The sequence below is a fragment of the Podarcis tiliguerta genome, assembly GCF_965153285.1.
Source record: "Podarcis tiliguerta genome assembly, chromosome: 11".
Classification (NCBI taxonomy): Eukaryota; Metazoa; Chordata; class Lepidosauria; order Squamata; family Lacertidae; genus Podarcis; species Podarcis tiliguerta.
In genome coordinates this window covers 37,605,907-37,629,439 of record NC_139544.1, presented here as the reverse complement: position 1 = coordinate 37,629,439, position 23,533 = coordinate 37,605,907, and the positions used below count along the sequence as shown (strand labels likewise).

The following is a 23,533-nucleotide window of genomic DNA, read 5'->3' as shown; positions in this document are numbered from 1 at the left end:
CTCCCACAGGGGCATGACGTGCCGCCTGCAGGGGTGGAGTGCCCAGCGTGGGCAGGGGGACAGCCACGATGGCGAGCCACCGGGATCGCCCTGCCAGGGGCGGTGCGCTCCCCCCCCACTCCTTGTCCTTCGCCAGTGCTTGGAATCATTTTGTGTGTGTGTGTGTGTGTGTGTGTGTGTGTACTTACTCTCTCTCTCTCTCTCTCTCACACACTCTCTCTCTCTCCAATGCCTTTCCTGCCTTAAAAAGGACCAGCAATGGCTTCTTCTGTTGCAAAGGGCAATACATCCATTGACTGCTCTTGCCACAGATAAGATGAAAGGGGCAAGTAGCATATTCTATTGAAATTCCCAACTAGTCAAGAGAAAGGCAGATTTTGCTGGCAAATCTCATTATGTGCTCTCCACTCCCCACCTCCACCCCCTCTTCGCAGCAAAATATTCAACAGGGCAGATTTTTACATAAATAATGTGCTGAATTTATTAGATACATTTCAGGGGGCCGCAGGGGAGATCCCATTTGGAGTCACAATTTAAATACCAAGATGCTGGGAACTCGGCAGCATCACACACGCTTGTCTTTGGAAGAGCATTATCCTCTGGGGTTGTGCTGTGGGGCCTGCTCATATATTGTGCCTAGTTTCTTGCTGCTGAAAGAAAAATTGTAGGTTCTACCAAAGAAAATAATTTCTCTACAAAATGTACCCCTGAAGAAATTAATCTGTTTTGCTACAGGTTTCCCCCCGCAGAAATATTTAATCAGCGAGCTCCCCCCCTCCCATCCCCACTTTTTTAATAAAGAAGGTATTTTGTATTCAAGCCCTCAGGAAGTTAAACAAAACACCTTTTCCAGTAGCAATACGAAATTGTGCATGCTCAAAAAGGCTTCATTTTTATTTGAAGTGACACATCTCATTTTAAGAGTAGTTGGCACTGGGTATGTTATCAACTAAATGCCTGCATGTTGTTGGGACAGAATCTGATTCCTTTGGTCTGATTTTGCTGTCTTGTATAGACAAATGTTTGGGATTCTGGGTGTTTCTTATCCAAGGCTTATGTGGCATAAGAAGGCTGCGGGATTTTGCATGCAATGCTTCCCTGGTATTTGGATTTTGTTTGCATATGGAACTGTGACTGTGGAGGTAAATATCTCTCCTTTGCACGCAGTTGCTTGGGTGACCCCATAACCACATATGAAGACTACAAGCCAGGAGAGAAGACTGTTCTCTAGTCATGATCAGCTATGGTAGAATACTATGCCTGTTGCATCTCCAAGTGGCCTGCATTCTGTCCAGTTTTGTTTTATACTTATGGCTGTGTTCAAATGGACATTAATGAACAGTACCAGGTACTTTCATAGGAGATTATTTGAAAGGTTTACTTTGTCTCCTTATTGTTTGTGAATTCTTCTTAGCTCTGGCTCCTATGGCTCAGCCAGCAGAGTGTGGGGGGAAAGTGGGGGCTGGCTTTAAAGCTGTACATGGCTGAGTTAGGACTGGGCAAATCCATCAGTTTTGGTTTCTCTCACGTTATTATTTCCCCATTTCCAAATCATGTAAATTTATCAGCATTTGATTAATTTCCCCCCTAATATGCACATTTTTAATGCAATTTTACCAAAGTACACATTTTTGCAACACAGTTCTCCCTAATATAATGCATTTTTCTGTCATCTTCACCAATATATAGTTAACCCTAATATATTCATTTTTGCCCACATTATTTGGGTGGAGAACAGCAATGTTTTTCTCCAATATTATCTTGGGTCCTCTGTGCAGCCAGGCAGTCCCTCTCACTCAACATGCCTGGCAAATTTGCCACTGCTAACCACTTAGAATCATAGAATCATAGAGTTGGAAGAGACCACAAGGGCCATCGAGTCCAACCCCCTGCCAAGCAGGAAACACCATCAGAGCACTCCTAACATATGGTTGCCAAGCCTCTGCTTAAAGACCTCCAAAGAAGGAGACTCCACCACACTCCTTGGCAGCAAATTCCACTGTCGAACAGCTCTTACTGTCAGGAAGTTCTTCCTAATGTTTAGGTGGAATCTTCTTTCTTGTAGTTTGGATGCATTGCTCCGTGTCCGCCTCTCTGGAGCAGCAGAAAACAACCTTTCTCCCTCCTCCATGTGACATCCTTTTATATGTTTGAACATGGCTATCACTTAATGCCCTTCTTTTTCATATACATTAAAACCCTTCACTTTAGTAGAATTGTTTTCACTGTCAAAAGTCAAGACACAATTATCAATAAATGGTCTATTCCTTTACAACGCACACTAAGAGATACTGCATTTTGTTGTCGGTCTGTGATTCATCCCTCTCTTCCTGACAGGGTTAGGCAAGCATCAGAGGCATGTTCTTTCAAGACATACTTGGCAGGTCTGCCTTCCATCACCTTAACCACATCCCCTAACCATGGACATCATTTGGATTTAATTACATTTGGGATTTAATTGGGATTTAAGTACATTTGCCATGCTAATTCTCCATTCTTATTTTTTAATAATAAAATCCAGTTAAGCCTTTTTTCATTCATTGCCTCCATGTATATAATTCTTAGTATGTGTGATTAAGCCCTCCATTTTATTTTTAGTAAGAAGTTTAACCTGAAGCTCTACAGAGGATGTTTGTGACATTATTTCCATAGCGTTCTTATATATTATAAACATTTTATCCACCTTTCCTCAGTATTCTTGCCAAATGTAGTTGACCCACAGGTGACAGACTGCAATATGTGTGTTATAAGCCACAGAATCCGGACCTTCGCTCCAAGTACCCCATGGAAGTTGCACAAGTGTTTGTCTGTGTTGAAGGGCTCTGGAATCTCTCACCCAGCTGATATTCACAAGGTGTGTGAAAGTTGGTGTACTTAAACTTGGTGCTGGATGTGTGTTAAAAATGAAGAGAAGCTCACCAAGATGAGGCTTACAGTCAGGATGCTGCTAGGGTAAGGTTGCCAGATTTGTTTCAATGAATCCAGGGACACTTTTCAACTTCAATGGATTTTCATGGGGACTGATTTGTAAATCAAGGGACTGTCCTCAGGAAACAGGGATGTCTGGTAACCTTATGGCTAGGGCTTCCCCAGTGTAAAAGCCCACTCTGCCAAACTGGGCGGGCAGAAATGCAAGACAATTTCAATTTCATTGTTCTTTTCAATTTCATTGTTCTGCATGGGACAATGACAATAAAGATATCGTATCGTATCGTACCCCTTTAGTTTCCCACAATATCCTGAAGAACACTATTTTGAGGCGTAGGGGCAGTGCTTTTTTTCTGGGGGGGGGGGGGGACACACAGGAGGACACATACCCCTAAACATTTTGTGAATCTTTGTACTTTTGTTCATTTACTATATTTTTCCCGATTTGAACAATAAATTGGTGATTTTCTTGAGTCAAAATGAGAGTACCCCTAAACATTTTTTAAAGAAAAAAAGCAACGGGTAAGGGTATTGTGAGAAATCAAGATGGCTGACTGCCACTGCGATTAAAATCCTGGGGATCCACTATAACATGGAAAGGGTCCAAATGGAAGCCCCTCTTAGCTGGAGCCTGCCTTTGATAGTTGAGAGCTGTTCTTTGACCCCTTAGCTGGATCAGGAAAACAGAATTGACCATTCATTGCAAGTATTCATTACTTTCATCTGTAAAAGATATTCCTAGAAGCAGAAGCATTTATCTTCAGTGGAGTGAGCTCTGCTTCCCCTGCTTTTCCACATGCAGCCACCAGATCAAAAGCCATCGAGCGTTTTTCTGTGAGCTCCACTGTCCAGTTTGCTCTAGGTTTATTATTTTTTTAAGTGTATGTATGAACACCTGTTTCAACATTTTGTTCAGTGCTTTATTAAGTTTTCCCTTTGTTTTTAAATACTTTGGAAATGGCTTGGACAAGGGGAGAAAGTTGCTTTAAGAGCTAGTTAATCACTGTGCCCAACCCTGTTCTGTAAAGGACCTTACCAGAGTAGTACATGTTGGGCCTCTGCTGGAGGGTGGGGGGTGGGAGGGAAAGGCAGTATGCGTGTCACAACTGTGGTGAGCTTCCATAGAAGATTCACTGCTGAAATTATGGAGATCTAGATGGTACCCTTAAAAGACCCGGTCAGGACTAGCCAACATGATGCCTTCTAAATGCTGTTGGACTACAACTTCCATCAGCCCCAGCCAACATGGTCAATGGCAACAACTACAGGCACCGTGTCAGCTCCCCCGATCTAGGGGTTCCTTGCCCATGCAGACATATTCAAGAAGGGCATTAATTCACTCAAACAACTTGGCTATGTTAGAAGCATGTGTGCTGTGTCAAAATCATACTTGTAATCTTGTTCCCTTCACACCTAAGATACATTCATCATATCCCCTAAAGTACCACCACTTGCATATAACCTCTCTATTTTGCAATCTGTGAGTTGACTTCTTGGTTATTTCACCCATTTTAAATAAAAAGTTCCCCATGTGGTTCAGCACAGCGCTGGTTCCATTTCTGAAGGCATTCAGTCTTTATAAGCCTGTCTTTATATTATTTTTGAAATCTTGAATTGTCTGTCTTCTCTCTGAATCTCTTTGCCATTTTCGAATGATCATCCTGTAATTGTCACAGGACAACCTTCCAGGATCCGAGATCTGCTTTCTGCACAGAAACTGTTATTTACTGTAGGTACAAGGATCTCACGGAGGATATTGTATATGGAAATCTTTATGCACTTATGTCCTCCTTAGGCCCCTAAGGTTTCAGAGTGCTAGGAAGCTGAGAAGGACAATAAAAGAACTAGTGATACTCTCCAGGGCAATAGTGGTAAAATACATTTATCCTCAGGTTAAATATGGTTCCTTTGATTGTGCATATTGCTGTCAGCCTTTGGCTTCAGGCAAAATACCAAATCTCGGGGATGATTTTTGCCCTCGGGCAATCTCCCATTGCTCTCATCTATGACAAAGGAACGCCTAGATTTTATGGTATTTTTGATGTTGGCTGTTCCTCAGAATTACAGATTTTTATTTCTCCACTTGTGGTCATGATGGCTTATTTGCATGACTTCATGCAAATAAGGTCTGCAATCCACACTTACTGTTAATCTTTCATACTGAAAGTAGTCGCTGGGATTTCTTTGTTGTGCTACATTAGAATAATGTTGGGTGCGGTGGATTTACTGGGATCTATTTCATGGAAGTTGCACTGCTAAGCTGAACATTAAAGCGTGTTTTGTAGTTTCCTTGGCACTTTGCATTTTTATTAAACATTTACCCAGAGGAGTAGCTTCAAATAATTGATTGTCCTAGGTCAGACGTAAACAGTGCAAACCAATGTGGTGAAAAGGAAGCTTATAGAATGAGCAAATTTGCCCTCTACAGAGGCCTCTCATTCCCTGGATCCTTTGAGTTTTATCCATAATGCATTGGCAGGCAGGGGAAGTGGGGGCTTCGCCTGCTTCTTATCTCTGGTCAATGGATCAGATTAGATTCCATGCAAAGATGTTCAGTTATAGTATATCTTGGAGTGTATGGAGTGTTAGAGGAGGGGCAGTATCTCTGGTGGGGAGCATGTTGTGTTCCTTCTGGGATAGTTCATCCACCTTTGGTACCCACCGTGCACTTAGCTCTCACCTATGGTTCCTAGAAGCTGTCATTATGCAACAGTCGTCACACTGTAGGAAACAGCTTCAGCTGGTGGCCAATGGGTCTCCCTTGGTGAGTCAGGAACTGGTCTATCCCTTGCATGTGAAGCCTGGTTCCAGTATATTGAGTGGAAGAGACTAATAGCAGGTCCAACAGTTGAGAAGGTGGTTTCTGCATGTGCTGTTGAAGGAAATGAAGGGGCTGATGGGGGTTGTCAACCTGGGGACATAGCCCATCTACGAGAAGGAAAACTTTGATCCTGCTGCTTTGCGGCTGTACTCATTTGCGAGAAAGGCTTCGGGAGCAAACTCTGAGGAACAATCAATACTTGCAGGACATATTCTGGAGTAGAAAAGGCTTAAGGAGTAAACCCTTTAAGCAGAGGCTTGACAACCATATGTCAGGAGTGCTCTGATGGTGTTTCCTGCTTGGCAGGGGGTTGGACGCGATGGCCCTTGTGGTCTATTCCAACTCTATGATTCTATGATTCTATACAAAGCCACAGTGGAGTCCCTAAGTCCACTCAGCTCTATCAAGAAACTCTGCATCTTGTCCTGTAGCTCAAAGTGTGGCTAGGCAGGCCTCAAGTTTGTTGTACCTTCTCTTCCAGTAAGGCAACAATTTGCACTTGCTCCAAGTATACTTTTATCTAGCAGGAACATGGCAAAGACAACTCACAATGCTGGCTCCCAAAATGAAATTTGGGCAACATAGATATGCAGAAGCTATGCAAAGCAGGCCCTGATCACAACACCATGTTCTACCACTGTGCTCCAACTCCTTGTTTTCTCCTATAACAACAGCTATATTGTTAAGGAGCTACTCAGGTTTTATATTATAGGTATTGTTCAGCTGCAGCCATTGTCTTGCTATTCCTCTTTTCTGTTCTTATTTCAAATTTATAACCTGTCTTTCCTCCCCTAAGGAAGTTCTCAAACAGCACTATAATATGTTGCAGGCACCAGTTAAAATCAATATGTCTCTCTGCGTTTAAACATCAGGGATAGCTGTTGGGATCTACTTTATTAACTAGAACTCCCGAGATCTACCAACCAGAACCAGGTGCAAAATAGAGGCTTGGCTGCTGAAAATTAAGGAACAGGGTGCCTGTGAGCAAATGCTGAACCCAAGAATCAGAACCAAGCTCAGAATTCGTTTTACAATTTTTTTAAAAAAAATCCCCCCCCCAGCTTTCTTTTTCAAGAACCAAATTTAGGAGCATGGTGTGGGAGGGGAGCTTTTTAGCTGTCGATTTTGAATAAGACAGTTGGGAGTCACAAACCCTTGCCAAACTACTGTAAACTCCCTAGAGATCTATCAGTACTCCTGATCACCACTATAGGGACAAATCGGCATGTGTGGTGGGAGTGTCCAAAAATAGAAAAGTTATGGGGAAATGTATTTACAGAAATATATTTGATTACAAGGCAGACAGTTCCCATGACCCCAGGACTGGCTTTACTTGTATAGTCACAATACTTTGTGTTATGAGTTCTTCGTTTCTACTTTACATATATTAACTGCTGCAAAACCAACTATTGCCAGAACATGGAAATCGTTACAATTATTAACTATGGACCAATTATATAATACAATTTGGCAAACGGCATTATTGGAGAAACTGGCACAAAAATTTAACTTAGCAAGGGGCCAAAAGAAACACAACAATTTTTATGCAGTCTGGTGTGACTTTATTGATTACACAAATAATGAGGCATATGGTAGAGCATTACCCATAGTTTAAAACACAGTCTGGCACGAAGTACATATTTTCTTTTTTTCCTATCTCCTCCTCCCTATAAATTCTAATCATTATTGATACAAAATATATTTTATTAATGGCTACCAATCTCAGCATTTCACAATACTATACATTATTTCATATCTAATAACTGTAATAATTTTGGTTATATACACTTTGGCACAACTTTGTTAATATATTCCAAAATATTTATCTGAGTGTTTGCTGTTTTAGTTTTAATTTTATATAATTGATGCACGTCATATGCTCTAATGTAGACAAAGAATAGATATCTATGTAGCTATGTTAAACAGTTTAAAGATGAAAATGGGGGGGGGGGGGACTACATTACAAAAGAAAAGGAAAAAGAAAAATACTCCTGATCTACCCTTTGCCTGCCCCTGGTACGTATATTCACATAACTGTGCAGCTCAGCAGCTAGAAAACCTGTAAATTTTATCTGTTGTCAAAAGCTAAAAATCTGGCTAAATAACTATTCCCAAATATGGTTACTTCATGACCCATGAAGCTCGCATTCTGCCTTAGCACACTCCAATTCTACCCTGCAATTGCTATCTTTCCACAAGATATCTTGCCACTTGAAACTGAACATTTTTTACTCAACTCGCAGGTTCCTTTCATTAATTATTTTGGAGAGAGAGAGAGAAAAAAAACCCATAGTACAGTGCCTAAAGGACATTGATTAGTCTATATATTGTTTTGCTTTTTTATATATACCTAAGAGCTGCTGGCGGCATCTGCAAAACATAGCTAGTTCTGTCCAACTTGACTCCGCTCTTGGGCATGCTACAGTAATTAACTCTAATCCTAGCAAATAAAAATTAATCAAAGTAGTGCTATCCTTGATGTCGTGAGCGTGCTAAACCTATCCCAACAATAGAATAAAAGGTGCTCTCTCTATTGCCATAGAAAGTTAACAAGAAATTCGTTTGAAACAGGAATTTCCTACTGGTAAGGATGCTCTCATTATAATTTTCTAATTAAATCAGGTTTTTATAAAGGTTAACCGTGACATTTTAAATAGCTTGAGCCCACATTGATATTTCGAGGGCATCCTTTAGCTCAGCCACTTCTGATTGAGAAGGATGTTCTTCCAATTAAGGGATCTCTTGTTGAGAGCTTCTAGTAAATGGCATCAATTTCAGAGTGGTGTGGCCTGGAATATAGTAGCACTGTATTTCACTGCTACCGAATCATGGCAGAAATAATTTGAAGCCCCTCTTTAAAAAAATTAATTTAAAAACAATCTTAATCCTACTATGAAATTTATCAAAATGAACGTTTATTCAAGGGATCTCGGAGTTTAAGATCATGCAGAGTGAGTCCATGCTATGCTGTGGATAGAGGTGCCAACCTCTGCAGTGGAATAAGCTGAAAATGAACTAGATGTATTTGGGAAGCATATATAAGCAGACCAGTTCCTATTCTCCGTATTTGTCAAAATAGCTAGTGAACACACTATGCGCTTGCATTGTAGATCAGTTTATATTACTGTGTAAATCTTAATTTCTTCCTTTTCAGAAAGTTACTGTTATTACAATGACAGAAATATTTAGAGAAAGAAAAATAGCACCACTTTGGAAAATGAAACTACTCTGTCTGCAATCCTATACTCAGTTGCCTGGGAAACACAATGGGAATTTACTTTGGGGTATACATATGTAAGACTGCGCCATAAATGCAGTAGCTAAAATTGCCACATTTTCAAGGACTGCTGATTGTGGTAGGTAGAGATACACACACACACACACACACACACACACACACACGCCTACCACAGTTTCCATTTGTTTACCTTGTGCCCAGGACTGGCTACAGTGACTCTGTTTAAGTATAAGTGCATTTCAAATATGCAAATATATAGACTAAGTCCAGGCCCATCAGATGATATAGCAGCAGACTGAGGACTGACCAAGTGGCAATTCTAAAAGTAATTCAGAGTAGAGGTGGCGGGAATGAAAAAACAAAACAAATGGAGGGAGGTCAAATGATATACATGTGTGTGCATTCTGAAGATAGTTTTATTCTGCATTCAATAAATAGTTAGGAATAAACCAGGCAGTCCCTGGTAATATCATGGAGATGACTTCCGGGAGATGGAGGATAACTGGGAGAGAGAAGCAGAGGTGGGAACGGCCCTCCCCTCCAATGTCTATGCTATAATTGACAGGCAGCTCCTGCTGGACTCAAGCTTGCAAGCAGCACACACTACCTTCTTAGTAGTTGTTTTTTTATTAACAACACTCTTGCTCACCTGGAGATGCAAGCTGCCCACCTGCCACCTGCAAACCTGGAGACTTCAGGTCAGAACTGGAAGCCTGGCAACTCTAATCTTGTCAGAGCAGTTGCACATTTTAGCAAGTTGCTTATGGAAGACAGTAAGATAATGTGTAAATCATAACAACTAATACCATATGTGGAGGTTGCTTCATTGTGAAAAACAGATCAGATTTTGGGCAGTTAGTGTGCAGAGCACCTACCTATACAATAAAAAAGAACCCTCTCACATCAACAGTTATGCAATATACATTCGTATTTTGAAAGGGTACCTGCCAAGCCTCCTCCTGGATGGAACAGTTTTTATTCTTGCATATAAAGTACTAAAACAGAAATAATGAGTAGAAGAACAAGTTCAGGGACATCATACATGTGCTTTCAATTTATTCCAGATTGCCTGAATCATCTTGATCAGATGGCAAGCTATTAATAGGTAATTAGGGTGATGGCTTGTTGCACAGCATAGGAGGGCAACACTTGCACAGTGCGCAGGGAGGGCATAGCACATGCCTATTCAAATAATGGCTGTCAAAGGAATACATTGGTAACAAGACCACAGCATCAGTTCTTTTTCCATCCGACTGGTGTCTTCAAACTAACTGTAGCAAAACTTTGGGCAAAACAATCCTTTGCTCTTATCTTCTTTTGAAGATTAACAGTGGGATCTGGTGTGTGCCTTTATTAAAGTTTTCATTCAATCTATGGATGAAGCTTTGGCTTAATATTGGCTGAACATTGCTGTTATTTCATATATTAATTTGCAAAACTGACTGTATTGCCAACATGAAGAAATATGGTATATCATGGTGATGAACAGCATAAAATCAATAAGACAATTGCAACTCTCTCTCCCTCTCTCTGTATATATGATTGTGTATGGAGCACATTGCACACAGTTTGTTTGTATCCTTAGAGTATGGAGCATAATGCACATAGTTTGCTGGTGTCTTGCCGATTCCTGACAGCAATTTGCTCTGCCAAAGGCTAGATACAGACGGAAGCAATTTGAGCATCTGCACCAACCCACCCCTCCAAGGCTCCATCCCCTTCCATGAGAACTGCCTCTACTTCTTCACTCGGCTCCCCAGCTGGTGTGTTACTGCACCATTGTAGCAGTGAGACATTTAGTTTCATTGGATTCAAGCTCCATCAGCCCTAGTGGCTCCCTGGTCACCAATATCAGAGTCAGGAAAACAGTTTAATTCCCTAGATGGAGACTCTACAGCCCCTGACTTGGTGTCTTGGTCACTGCTGGATTTTGGGTTCATAACACCTGATATACCGTATATAAGAATCCAAGCCCCCTTTGAAGTCTATTTGAAGCCCCCCTTCCTTCTCACAGCACCCTGTATCAATGTATTATTTTTCTCACTTGGAAAAGAATTTTGATATGGTGCTTCCATATGTGAGGCTAGGGACTGGTGTCTCCTTAAAAACAAAGGCCCAGGGTTATCTAACTTTTCTTTAGAGGTGACAGTGGTTTCAGCACCAAACTTTACCTGGTTCTGAGAGAAACTGCATGTTAATCTCAGAATCCCCTTTTCTGTGGAACTTCCATTGGGGACCACTCCAGAATTTGTTAAACTAAGGGTTAAAGGATTTCAGGAAGTAGGGCTGGGAGACCATTACCAGGGACCTTGAAGAGTCACTGCTAGTGATCCGATTATGGATCCCTGAATGAGATGGATCAATAGTGTGAGTCAATGTGCAGCAGTTCCTTTTTATTCTTACTCAGCCTACCAGACTGCTATGTTTAAAGTACAAATGACCCACAGTTCACATAAGTATTTTAAATTATTGACATTTACAACAACGACCTCTGCCTGTTTTAGTGGAGTGGATGGTGAAAGCAGTTCTGAAGAAGTGACACATCAGCTTAGCCCTATTAAGGCCAGCAGACTTTTCCATGGAATTGGAAACACGTAAACTCAGCAAAGCTGTAGAGTCCAGTAAGTCACCACACCCTTCTGTACTAAATTTTGCTCTCTCAATTTTTGCAGGATGTTTTAAAGCTTGTTAAAGCAATGCAGATCAAATGAAGCTGTAGTAGAAATGGACTGGCCATCCTCTTCTAAAGTGAGGGAGGAGCGATCCAGTATTAGAAATAGAGGGCAGAAACCATTCTTATAAAAAACTGCAGCCAGCCCTTTTAAAAAGTGTTCTTGTCCAGGATTCCAGCTAGCATGGAACAGAGCTGTTCATGCTCCTTGGAGGAAGGGGAAAAGGCAGTTGTGGGTGGGCTGGTGGTGCTCATCTGACTTCCTGATAGCTGAGTCACTGCTGCTCACCAGGAATGGGAGGGCTGAAGTGGCAGGGAGGTCAGCAAGGTGCAAATATACCAGCAGGAATGTGGGCTTGACTCCTGCAGTGCATTTGCACTGCACTGACCTCCCCATTGCCTCATCCCTCTCCCTCCTGGTGAGCAGCAGATTCCCACCCCCACACTCAGTTTTAGCAAGGGTTTCAATGGAAAACCCTTCCTAAACCTGAAAGGGTTCCCATTGCCCATCATCTGACCCTGATGTGTGGTTTTCCTACAGCAAAGGAAGTTCACTGGATGAGGGCCAAGAAGCTGAGATGGAATCCTGACAAGTTGGTAGCCTTGTGGGTGGGCAGTCCAGGAATTGGATAATTTGCCTGTTCTAGATGGGAATGTACCACCCCCTGAAGGAACATATACATAGTATGGGAGTGCTCCTCAATCTAAAATTGTCGCTGAAGGTCCAGGTGGCAGGAGTGCCTTTTACCAGCTTCAGCTGGTATGCCAGCTGCAGCCTTTCTGGGATAGGAGTAGATTGGGCACAGTGACTCGTGTTGGTAGCCTCAAGACTGAATCACTGTAATGCTGTCTATGTGGGGTTGCACCTATGGTTGGTCAGAGACAACATCTTGTGCAGAATGCAATGGCTAGGTTGCTGAGTGGAGCTATCAGCTGTGAGGATATCACACTACTTCTAAGCTACATCGGCTACCGATTTGCTACTGGGCCAAGTTTAAGATTTTGTTCATTACTTGTAAAGCTCTAAACCAGTGATGGTTCCCCACCAGTACCTGAGCCTATTTAGCACACCTTCAAAAGAGCTCATTATCAGTGCTCATCGACTGATTGGCACTCAAGAGTGAAATATTTGAAATCATTGTCTGGTGTCATAATGACACTAAGTGACTGGCGACCCCACCCACTTGCCAAAGTTTCCCAAGCATGGGATGTAGCAGTTCCACTATATTTTGCACTTCTCAAAATCCATCTTATGCCACCCATATATAGAGTCTCTGTAAATTGTCAATTATGTTTCTGCAGCCAGGGAGAATTGGAGAATATTGTTCATCATGTACCGTGTTGCTTCTTGGACAGTTCTCCTAGGTATAGCTCTCTCAAAGGAATTATTCACAGAGGGTCCTTACTGAATAGTAGGGAGAAAAATTATTTGCTTGTGGATGGAGATAATCACTGCATACAAGGTTTCTAGGTTTGCCTTAGCAGCCCAACGGATTGGACAAAATGTCATTTTACAAGATGAGGTCCTTCCAAAGTGCTGGGGACCTGCTATACTAAAATGCATCTCAGTACCATTAATATTTCTGTACTTTTTTGTGATGATGACCAATATTTTTATCCAATACATTTAACTGGTTATGTCATTCACTAATTTGATGACCCAGGGAAGCAGAGGCCGTTAATATATGCTCTAGTTTAAAGAGGACTCTTTTTGAAGGAATTTATTTGAAGCCCAGGGTTTGTTTTGTTTTGTTTTTAGCCTAGTCCAAGAAAAATTTAAAAACACAAGCCCTAAGAGGGTCCTTGAAGTTGTTCATCAACAGTTAGTGCCTGGACAGCAGACAGAGCAGATACACAGGTTTGGCATTTCCTGCTATGCTGAGATGGATTATATTTTGCTTTAAAGTACAGTGGTACCTCAAGCTACATACGCTTCAGGTTACATACGCTTCAGGTTACAAACTCCGCTAACCCAGAAATAGTGCTTCAGGTTAAGAACTTTGCTTCGGGATAAGAACAGAAATCGTGCTCTGGCGGCGTGGCTGCAGCGGGAGGCCCCATTAGCTAAAGTGGTGCTTCAGGTTAAGAACAGTTTCAGGTTAAGAACGGACCTCCGGAACGAATTAAGTACTTAACTAGAGGTACCACTGTATAACTATTTATATATTCCCTTTGGTGATGTTTAAGTGACCACTCTCTCTCTCTCTCTCTCTCTCTCTCTCTCTCTCTCTCTCTCGCGGTAGTCTCGTAATCTGGGGAATCAGGGTCATGTCTCCACTCCTCCACATGCAGCTGCTGGGTGACCTTGGGCTAGTCACACTTCTCTGAGGTCTCTCAGCCCCACTCACCTCACAGAGTGTTTGTTGTGGGGGAGGAAGGGAAAGGAGAATGTTAGCCGCTTTGAGACTCCTTTGGGTAGTGATAAAGCGGGATATCAAATCCAAACTCTTCTTCTCTCTCTCTCTCTCTCATACACACAGTGCTTCAAAACTCCCCCCCCGAACAGCTGTTTAGACCCCATAATTTGGTATGGCTATAGAAAGGTTCGGATTTTTTAGATGCTGTTTAAGCTGCATGTTAAAATACCTATAGTTGCATTAAAATTGTATTTTAGAGGAAAGAGGGGCACAGAATTGCTTTGGCAAAGAAAAAAAAATGAGAGAGACAAGAGACAGAGAGGGGAAGAATGCCCAAAGAGTCTGGATGAGCCTAAGAAAGAAGAAATTGCTGCTGGAAACTGTGACCTGCTTGTTAGCTGGCTCCGAAGGCACTGGAGCCTGCAGCCGTCTCTGTTCTGGTGCTATCGGAATATCTCCTGTAGCTGACAACATTGCTACAGATGACTTCCATGGATAAGGCGAGATAAATGAGACGCACTAAAAGGCCTGAAGAAAATTGAATAAAATCATAGGCAGTATGTTCTAATAAAGGATTTCAGTGAAGCCTGTTTACTGCAAAAGATATAATGAATCTGTTAGGACAAGAATAAGACTACAATGTATGGCAGCATCTGAATATTATTTATATTTCTTTTCCCTTACACTTAATGAAATGATGAAGCAGCGAGCAACACCATGCATGTCAATAGGGTGTCATATTTTAGTGGGAACTAATGGCAATTTATTAGTGGTTAATGCACTTTGTCAGTTTTGGATAAGATCAAGGTCATATATTCCCATTTATATTGCCAACTTTCTGAGTGCCTCTACCATGTTATTCCCCCACCCGCTGTCCCCATAGAAGTAGGTCCTATTGGTTTTAAATGGGCAAGTAAGGGCCAGTTCTACATCCGGAATAAACCAGTTGCAAACCCTTCTGTAGACTCTACTGATTACTTTCAAATATATCTCTATGTAAAAAAGTTCATGTTCATACAAAAAATCATGTCAGATTCCGCCTGGTCTTCCCGACATAAAATTTTAAATGCACAAGAATCCCCCAGACTCCACCCAAATTCTAACATATAACCTCCATCCCTGCTACAGCTCAGGAAAAACTTCGCAGGCGAATTCTCCTGTGGTAGACCATGTATATTCATGTGGTTTCATGATATGAGATGGTTGTTTAATGTTTCTGTTTTGGTTTTGATATATTTTATAAGGCTAGTTGCCTGCTGAAAAGTGGGGTAAGCAAAATTGTAAGTAGTTTTTTTGGGGGGGGCAGTCTCTGGGCTGCCTTGGCAACTGTTGCCAAGGGAATTGCAATGATGGGATAGTGACAGCTGGGGCAGTTTGGCTTGGGAGGGAGGAAGAGAGAGAAGAATGTACAGTCATACCTCAGGTTAAAGCATACCTTCAGGTTGAGCGTTTTCAGGTTGTGCTCCGCGGCAACCCGGAAGTAACAGAATGCGTTATTTCCGGGTTTCGCCGCTCACACATGCACAGACGCGCAAAATGACATCACGCGCATGCGCGGAAGTGGCGAAATGCGACCTGCGCACGCGCAGTCACATATTACGTTCTACTCAGGATGCGAACAGGGCTCCAGAATGTATCCCGTTCGCATCCAGAGGTACCACTGTATGGTGGTCTATTGAGAAAGAAAAAAAGCACTGTGGCAAATTTCTGGTATGGGGAGGCCGCAATCAAATTCTGGGAATGGCTGTGGTGGATAGAGACTGAACGAAACAGGGGTGGGAGATCCAGCAGCCTGCAACATGTGAGATGCACTCTATAAGAACACCTAAGCCACACCATAGCATCATCAGGTACTCTCCTGAGGTAGAGTTGGTTCATCCAACCAGAAAGAATGCAGCCTTGCAAATATGCTGGGGGGGGGTGAATCCTTCCCTCATTTATAATAATGTGTTCATCTACGCTTCCAGTCTCCCTTTACAGAGTGCAGACTTGGAGCGCAGCCTCACGCCAGTCACACTTGTGAAGATCCCAGCTGGTCCCAACTGGGCCTAAGCTAGTAGGCTTTGTTTCAGCTTCAGCTGTTTATCTGTTTAGAGTGTAAGCGATTTGGAAATAGGATGGTTTCTTGTGCTTGCTGTTAAACACTATATTGAATTTGTTTTATATACAATGCTAGAGCTAAATTATAAGAAGCTTCCAAATTATATACTAGCTTCCAAAACATGCCATTATGGTGTTATTTCTATTTTGCCCTTCATAGGGTATGTCATATCTTTCTTGAATATCATGGACATAGGACTGGGATTTTTCCTGTAGTGGGTAGGTTGCCAAATCTGATTTTATGATACTTTCCATGCTAGTTCATCTACATCTTTCTTAACGTGTTTCCATTCTTGAGGGGGATGATTAATTCTTGTTTATCTTTGTCGTCCAATTTCTCTGTGTCCTCACTGAAGATGCCAATCATAGTGGCTTCCCAGTGCTGAAAGATCCCTGCATTCTGGGAGGTTCTACAACTAGATTAGTATAATATTTGAGTGCTTGTTTAAGTACTGAATGCAGAAAATTCGTCAAGATTTGAGCCATTTCCATGTGAATCTCTATGAAAACATATTTATGCAGTCTGAGCTGCATTTACAACAGCTGAACTCCCCCGGAATTCTCTTCTGGATGCAACTCCTCGTAATATTTATATATTTTTCAAAAAAATATAAACTACACCTTGATTCAAAATTGATTTTAGAATGGTACCCATAAAACATTTAAAATTTACAACACAATAGTGAAACATAAAGCAGTAAACAGCACTATAATGAATGGAGATATAGAAATTATTTGGCCCCTTTCCACCCTGGTCTGTGTGAGCTATACCACGTCACTCTGTCCCAGCCCTTTTTAAGAATTGCTCCATAAGGCAAAGAAGAAGCCTGATACTTTTTTTTTCTAGTAGTAATGAGGGCATTATCATTCCACTCTCCTCCCCCACCCAAAAATAATGGTGGAGTGAGATCTGAAAACTCAGATGGCATACTCTTTTACAATATACATTTAAAGTTCATGTGGGAACCAATGACACTGCAAGCAATAGCCTCCAGAAGATCAAAAGAGACTACGAGGCTCTGGGCAGGAAATTGAAGCAATTAAATGCACAAATCGTCATCTCATCTGTCCTCCCAGTTGAACGACGTGGCCCAGGGAGAGAGAGGAAAATAGTGGAAGTAAACAGCTGGCTTCGCAAATGGTGTAAACAGGAACGGTTTGGATTCTTAGATCACGGACTGCAGTTTCTTGAGGATGGACTTCTGGCAAGCGATGGGCTGCACCTCACAACGGTTGGGAGGAATGTTTTTGCCAAAAAACTCAGAAACCTCATCAGGAGGGCTTTAAACTGACTAATGTGGGGGAGGGAGACAGTGCTCCTGAAGGTAGGAGTCTATTAATTGATGAAGATGATCATCCAAATGTCATAGACCAAATTGAGCAAACAGCAAGCAGACCTAGTGGTGGGAGGACAAAATCCTTAAATAAGAGACACGGGGGAATGACTAATGGACTTCAATGTCTGTACACTAATGCACAAAGCATGGGAAATAAACAAGATGAGCTTGAGCTCTTGGTACAGCAAACTAAATATGACATAATAGGCATCACTGAAACCTGGTGGGATAAGTCCCACGATTGGAATGTAAAAATGGAGGGATACAATCTATTTCAGAGAAACAGACCAGACCAGAAAGGAGGAGGAGTGGCGTTATATGTCAGGGATGTGTATACCTGTGAAGAGATCCAAGATTTAGAACCTCAAAGCCAAAGTGAGAGCATTTGGGTCAAAATTAAGGGAGAGAAGAATAATAGTGACCTCATTGTGGGAGTTTACTATAGATCCCCAAGCCAAACGGAGGACATAGATGATGCCTTCCTGGAACAGATGGCCAAGCATGCAAAAGGAAGGGAGATAGTAGTAATGGGGGACTTCAATTACCCAGATATTTGTTGGATGTCAAACTCAGCCAAGAGCATAAGGTCAAACAGATTCCTCACTGGCCTTGCAGACAACTTCATTGTCCAGAAAGTGGGAGAAGCAACAAGAGGAACAGCCATTTTAGATCTGGTCCTAACCAATGTCGATGACCTGGTTAATGGGGTAGAAGTGGAAGGATCATTAGGCGCAAGTGATCATGCTCTTCTGAAGTTTACTATACAACGGAAAGGAGCAGCCAAGCATACTAGGACTCAATTTCTTGACTTTAAGAAAGCCAACTTCATAAAACTTAGGGAAGTGCTGGGTGAGATCCCATGGACAGTAATACTAAAAGGAAAGGGAGTTCATGATGGCTGGGAGTTTGTTAAGAGGGAGATAGTAAAAGCACAACTTCAGGCAATACCAATGAGACGGAAACATGGAAGGTGCCTAAAGAAGCCAGGGTGGCTATCTAAAGAACTTTTAACTGAGTTAAGATTAAAAAAGGATGTGTACAAAAAATGGAAAAGGGGGGAAACCACCAAAGAGGAATTCAAACAAATAGCCAGCACGTGTAGACACAAAGTCAGAAAAGCTAAAGCACAGAATGAACTCAGGCTTGCTAGAGAGGTTAAAAGCAACAAAAAAGGCTTCTATGGGTATGTTCGTAGCAAAAGGAAGAACAAAGAAACAGTGGGGTCACTCAGAGGAGAAGATGGTGAAATGCAAACAGGGGACACAGAAAGGGCTGAACTCCTCAATGCCTTCTTTGCCTCAGTCTTCTCCGATAAAGAAAACAATGCCCGACCTGAAGAATTTGGAGGAAATGATTCAGCAGAGGAAACACAGCCCAGAATAACTAAGGAGATAGTACAAGAATACTTGGCTAGTTTAGATGTATTCAAGTCTCCAGGGCCAGATGAACTGCATCCAAGAGTATTAAAAGAACTGGCAGATGTGATCTCAGAACCACCGGCAGTCATTTTTGAGAATTCCTGGAGAACAGGCGAAGTCCCGGCAGACTGGAGGAGGGCAAATGTTGTCCCTATTTTCAAAAAGGGGAAAAGAGAGGACCCAAATAATTACCGCCCAGTCAGTCTAACATCAATACCAGGGAAGATTCTGGAGCAGATCATTAAGCAAACAATCTGTGAGCACCTAGAAAGGAATGCTGTGATCACCAATAGTCAGCATGGATTTCTGAAAAATAAGTCATGTCAGACTAACCTGATCTCATTTTTTGACAGAATTACAAGCCTGGTAGATGAAGGGAACGCAGTGGATGTAGTCTACCTTGATTTCAGCAAGGCATTTGACAAGGTGCCCCATGATATTCTTGTAAAGAAGCTGGTAAAATGCGGTCTTGACTATGCTACCACTCAGTGGATTTGTAACTGGCTGACTGACCGGACCCAAAGGGTGCTCATCAATGGTTCCTCTTCATCCTGGAGAAGAGTGACTAGCGGGGTGCCACAGGGTTCTGTCTTGGGCCCGGTCTTATTCAACATCTTTATCAACGACTTGGATGATGGACTCAAGGGCATCCTGATCAAATTTGCAGATGACACCAAACTGGGAGGGGTGGCTAACACCCCAGAAGACAGGATCACACTTCAAAACGACCTTGACAGATTAGAGAACTGGGCCAAAACAAACAAGATGAATTTTAACAGGGAGAAATGTAAAGTATTGCACTTGGGCAAAAAAAAAATGAGAGGCACAAATACAAGATGGGTGACACCTGGCTTGAGAGCAGTACATGTGAAAAGGATCTAGGAGTCTTGGTTGACCACAAACTTAACATGAGCCAACAGTGTGACGCGGCAGCTAAAAAAGCCAATGCAATTCTGGGCTGCATCAATAGGAGTATAGCATCTAGATCAAGGGAAGTTATAGTGCCACTGTATTCTGCTCTGGTCAGACCTCACCTGGAGTACTGTGTCCAGTTCTGGGCACCACAGTTCAAGAAGGACACTGACAAACTAGAACGTGTACAGAGGAGGGCAACCAAAATGGTCAAAGGCCTGGAAACAATGCCTTATGAGGATCGGCTAAGGGAGCTGGGCATGTTTAGCCTGGAGAAGAGGAGGTTAAGGGGTGATATGATAGCCATGTTCAAATATATAAAAGGATGTCACATAGAGGAGGGAGAAAGGTTGTTTTCTGCTGCTCCAGAGAAGCGGACACGGAGCAATGGATACAAACTACAAGAAAGAAGATTCCACCTAAACATTAGGAAGAACTTCCTGACAGTAAGAGCTGTTCGACAGTGGAATTTGCTGCCAAGGAGTGTGGTGGAGTCTCCTTCTTTGGAGGTCTTTAAGCAGAGGCTTGACAACCATATGTCAGGAGTGCTCTGATGGTGTTTCCTGCTTGGCAGGGGGTTGGACTCGATGACCCTTGTGGTCTCTTCCAACTCTATGATTCTATGATTCTATGAAAGTGTAATTCATGCTACTGAGGTCACATGTTATTGCTGCTCCTAGTTATCACCAAACTAACTTAAAATGGTAACTGAACTTGCAGGGTGGAATTCACATCAGAAGCTGCTCTTTGGCTGCGGATTCTACCATCTATTTTGAATGGCCATTTAATTACAAGGGAAGTTTTGTAGAGTGGTACCTCGATTTTTGAACTTTATCCGTTCCAAAAGACCGTTCGAGTTCTAAAACGTTCAAAAACCGAAAACTCAACAGCCGACAGCTAGGCCTCAGGATCTTGCGCTCAGTGGAAGCTGTGTGTAATGGTTCTAGGGGTTGCTCGTGCGTAAATCAGCGCCACACCTGGGTGGATTGCCTGAGTGAACCCTTTCTGTCTGGACAGCCACTCGCCCGTGGCTATCTCAATCGCTGGCAGAATCCATCAGTGGGCGTTTCTTGAACTTCTTCCAGTATAAAAGTTCTTTGACGCCTAGTCTCCGCCTACTCTCCCTGCGCAGAAGCCTTCTGCGCAGGGAGGGTGTGGGCATCGGAGGACCCGTGCTCTTCCCGCTGGTCCCCGGTGAGGAGTCTTGGAGCCACCTCGCCGATTCCCCCATCTGCCCCCCTCTTCCACTGGTGCTACGCTGATTTCCTTCCCCAGAAGATGTGCTGCTTCTCTCCCTCCCGGGACGCTCTCCGGAATCCCTCTGGAGCCCTCCCTCTGGCTCCGATGGCAGTTCCCTGACACCGCGTGTCATGTTCGACTTCCGAGGCATGTTCGAAAACCAAAACATTTTCAGTGGTACCTTGGTTTATGAACTTAATCCGTTCTGGAAGTCCGTTCTTAAACCAAAGCATTCTTAAACCAAGGTGTGCTTTACCAAAACAGTGGGGGACTCAATTTACAAATGGAACACACTCAACAGGAAGTGAAACATGTTCTTATTCCAAGGCAAAGTTCACAAGTGAAAACACCTACTTCTGGTTTGCAGCATTCTTAATCCAAGTTGTTCATAAACTAAGCTGTACCACTGTACCACTGTACTTCCAGGTTTGTGGCGTTTGTAAACCAAAATGTTTGTCGATGGAGACGTTCGAAAACCGAGGTACCACTGTATTGTATTCTGCTATCCTTTTTTGACTTATTTATTTTATTTATTCAATTTTATTTGTTTATTAAATTTGTATACTGTATTTTATCCAAAGATCACAGGGCAGTTCACAACATAAAAATGCAAAAATTCTATTCTGCTTTTCCTTCCAAAGTCAGCCAGAGCAGCAGCATTATGGTTTGTATCAACTTTTCCAATTACTTTTTTAATATTATAGTTAGTATTGATTTAACCAGTTTGGTGAAACACAGTGAGGTTTGAGCCTTTCAGGGAGTTACTTCATGAAGATTTCAGAGCCATGTACTACCGATCACTGAGATCCAATTCCTTAAAGGCCTTACTGAAGTAAATCCATCCAGGTAACTTGAATATATTAGATTGCAACTAGCCGGCTATTTCTGCCAATAGTTCTTGGAAATACCACTTCTCAGTGAGATCACCTTCCCTTCCTTTCAATTTTCTGTCTTTCTCCCCCCACCCTTTCTTTTGCTTACCTTACGACTCCCTCCCCTTCCTCAGTCCTTGTTCCTTTTCACCTCTTCCATTTGTACGTGAAAGCAATTGTGTCTGTCCTTCAGCTGCGAAATTCATTCTAAAAGAGACAAGACTGCAGCTCAAGCGTGCAGCGACCCTTACCTTGGCCTCTGTGGTTGCTCAGGAATGCTTTCCCATAATATAACGGCATTTTCTCATCTTCTGTTTGAGGAGCTATGCAAATACTGCAGCTGTGCCAGCAGCCAGATCAATCACAGATTAATCATGGATAGGCCACTTTGACCTCCAGCAGAATTTATCTGAATATGTAAACACACAATACAGCCGTTACTAATATGATGCTAAATCAAGTTTCAGTCACTCATCATCATTTGTAAAATGTTTCTTGAGAGTCAGATGAGCAATTCCTTTCTTCATTAAAAAAAATAAAAATCAGAAGTGAATGTGAACTTGAGGAGGCTTATTATGAGGAAACGCTGAAGCAGGAAGTCCAGTTAAGTGACAGTTCCTCTTTCAGGAGAAATTTGTGATGGGACATGGGAGGAGCTGCAATTTCCCCTCCTTGGTAGGTGAGTTGACCATTTATCAGAGGCCCACCAGCTTCCCTGTCTAGGAAATATAATACACACTGCCCTTTTCAAGTTATCCTGGACGTGTGGAAATAGGATCATGATGACTATAGGAATAAAAAGTAATATAGAGACCCTGTGCTTATGTATTGCATTTATATCCCACCTTTCTTCCAAAAAACTCAAGACAATGTACATAGTCCCTGTCGCATTTTATTCTTACACCACCCTATGAGCTAGGTTAGGCTAACAGCTAGTGATTGGCTCACAGCCACCTTGTGAGTTTATTCATGAGAGGAAATCTGGGTTCTAGTCTCTCACTCTAACCATCACACCATATTGGCTACCACACTTTATGTATAACCATCTCTATGCAGGGTTGACTTAGGGCATTTAGGCAGCAAGCCTACTCTCACTTACCTGGCAGTAAGCCCCACTGAATTCAGCAGGACTTACTTTTACATTGAGGTGGTTAGAATGGCAGCCTTTGTCGTCTAAGCAGCTGCATTTAGAGATGTCAATTTTGGTTTCTGTAAGTTTCTCATTTTCCCAATCTTAAGTTCAGTTCTCCACATTTCAACATCAGGTTGCAAATTCTTTCTTAAAAGTCCTCATGAAAATTCTTCACCAATTTATTGCTAATTTCTCCTAAGATACAGTTTTGCAAGTATTTTTCACTAATATAGTGCACTTTCACGAATATAACACATATACCCTAGTATATGCATTTTGGGACACAAGACTAGAGAACTGCATTGCAAAATTCAAAGAAGTGCAAATTTCAAAGGATTGCTGCTTTTCTGCTCCCATATTATTTGGAAAGTACAAATTGGGGAGGTTTGTCTTTAAATGTGATGTGTATTGATTTTCTCTCTCATCCCTTGCTGAATTGTATGGGGCACCTCCAGACTGTCAATATTTTGCAGGAGGGATTCAAGTGCTGATTTATTTAGGATTAAAG

At 42.2% G+C, this 23,533-nt stretch overlaps 1 protein-coding gene across 1 annotated transcript in view; it reads right to left on the bottom strand.

The window, feature by feature from the left end:
• Window positions 1–22,192, bottom strand: part of LOC310659873 (interleukin-6 receptor subunit beta-like) — a 76,903-nt gene extending 54,711 nt beyond the window's left edge. The window contains exon 1 of the mRNA XM_083403926.1: window positions 22,003–22,192. The gene's annotated coding sequence lies outside the window, so the exon portion shown is untranslated. The remainder of the gene's footprint in view (window positions 1–22,002) is intronic.
• Between the last annotated feature and the right edge of the window lie 1,341 nt (window positions 22,193–23,533).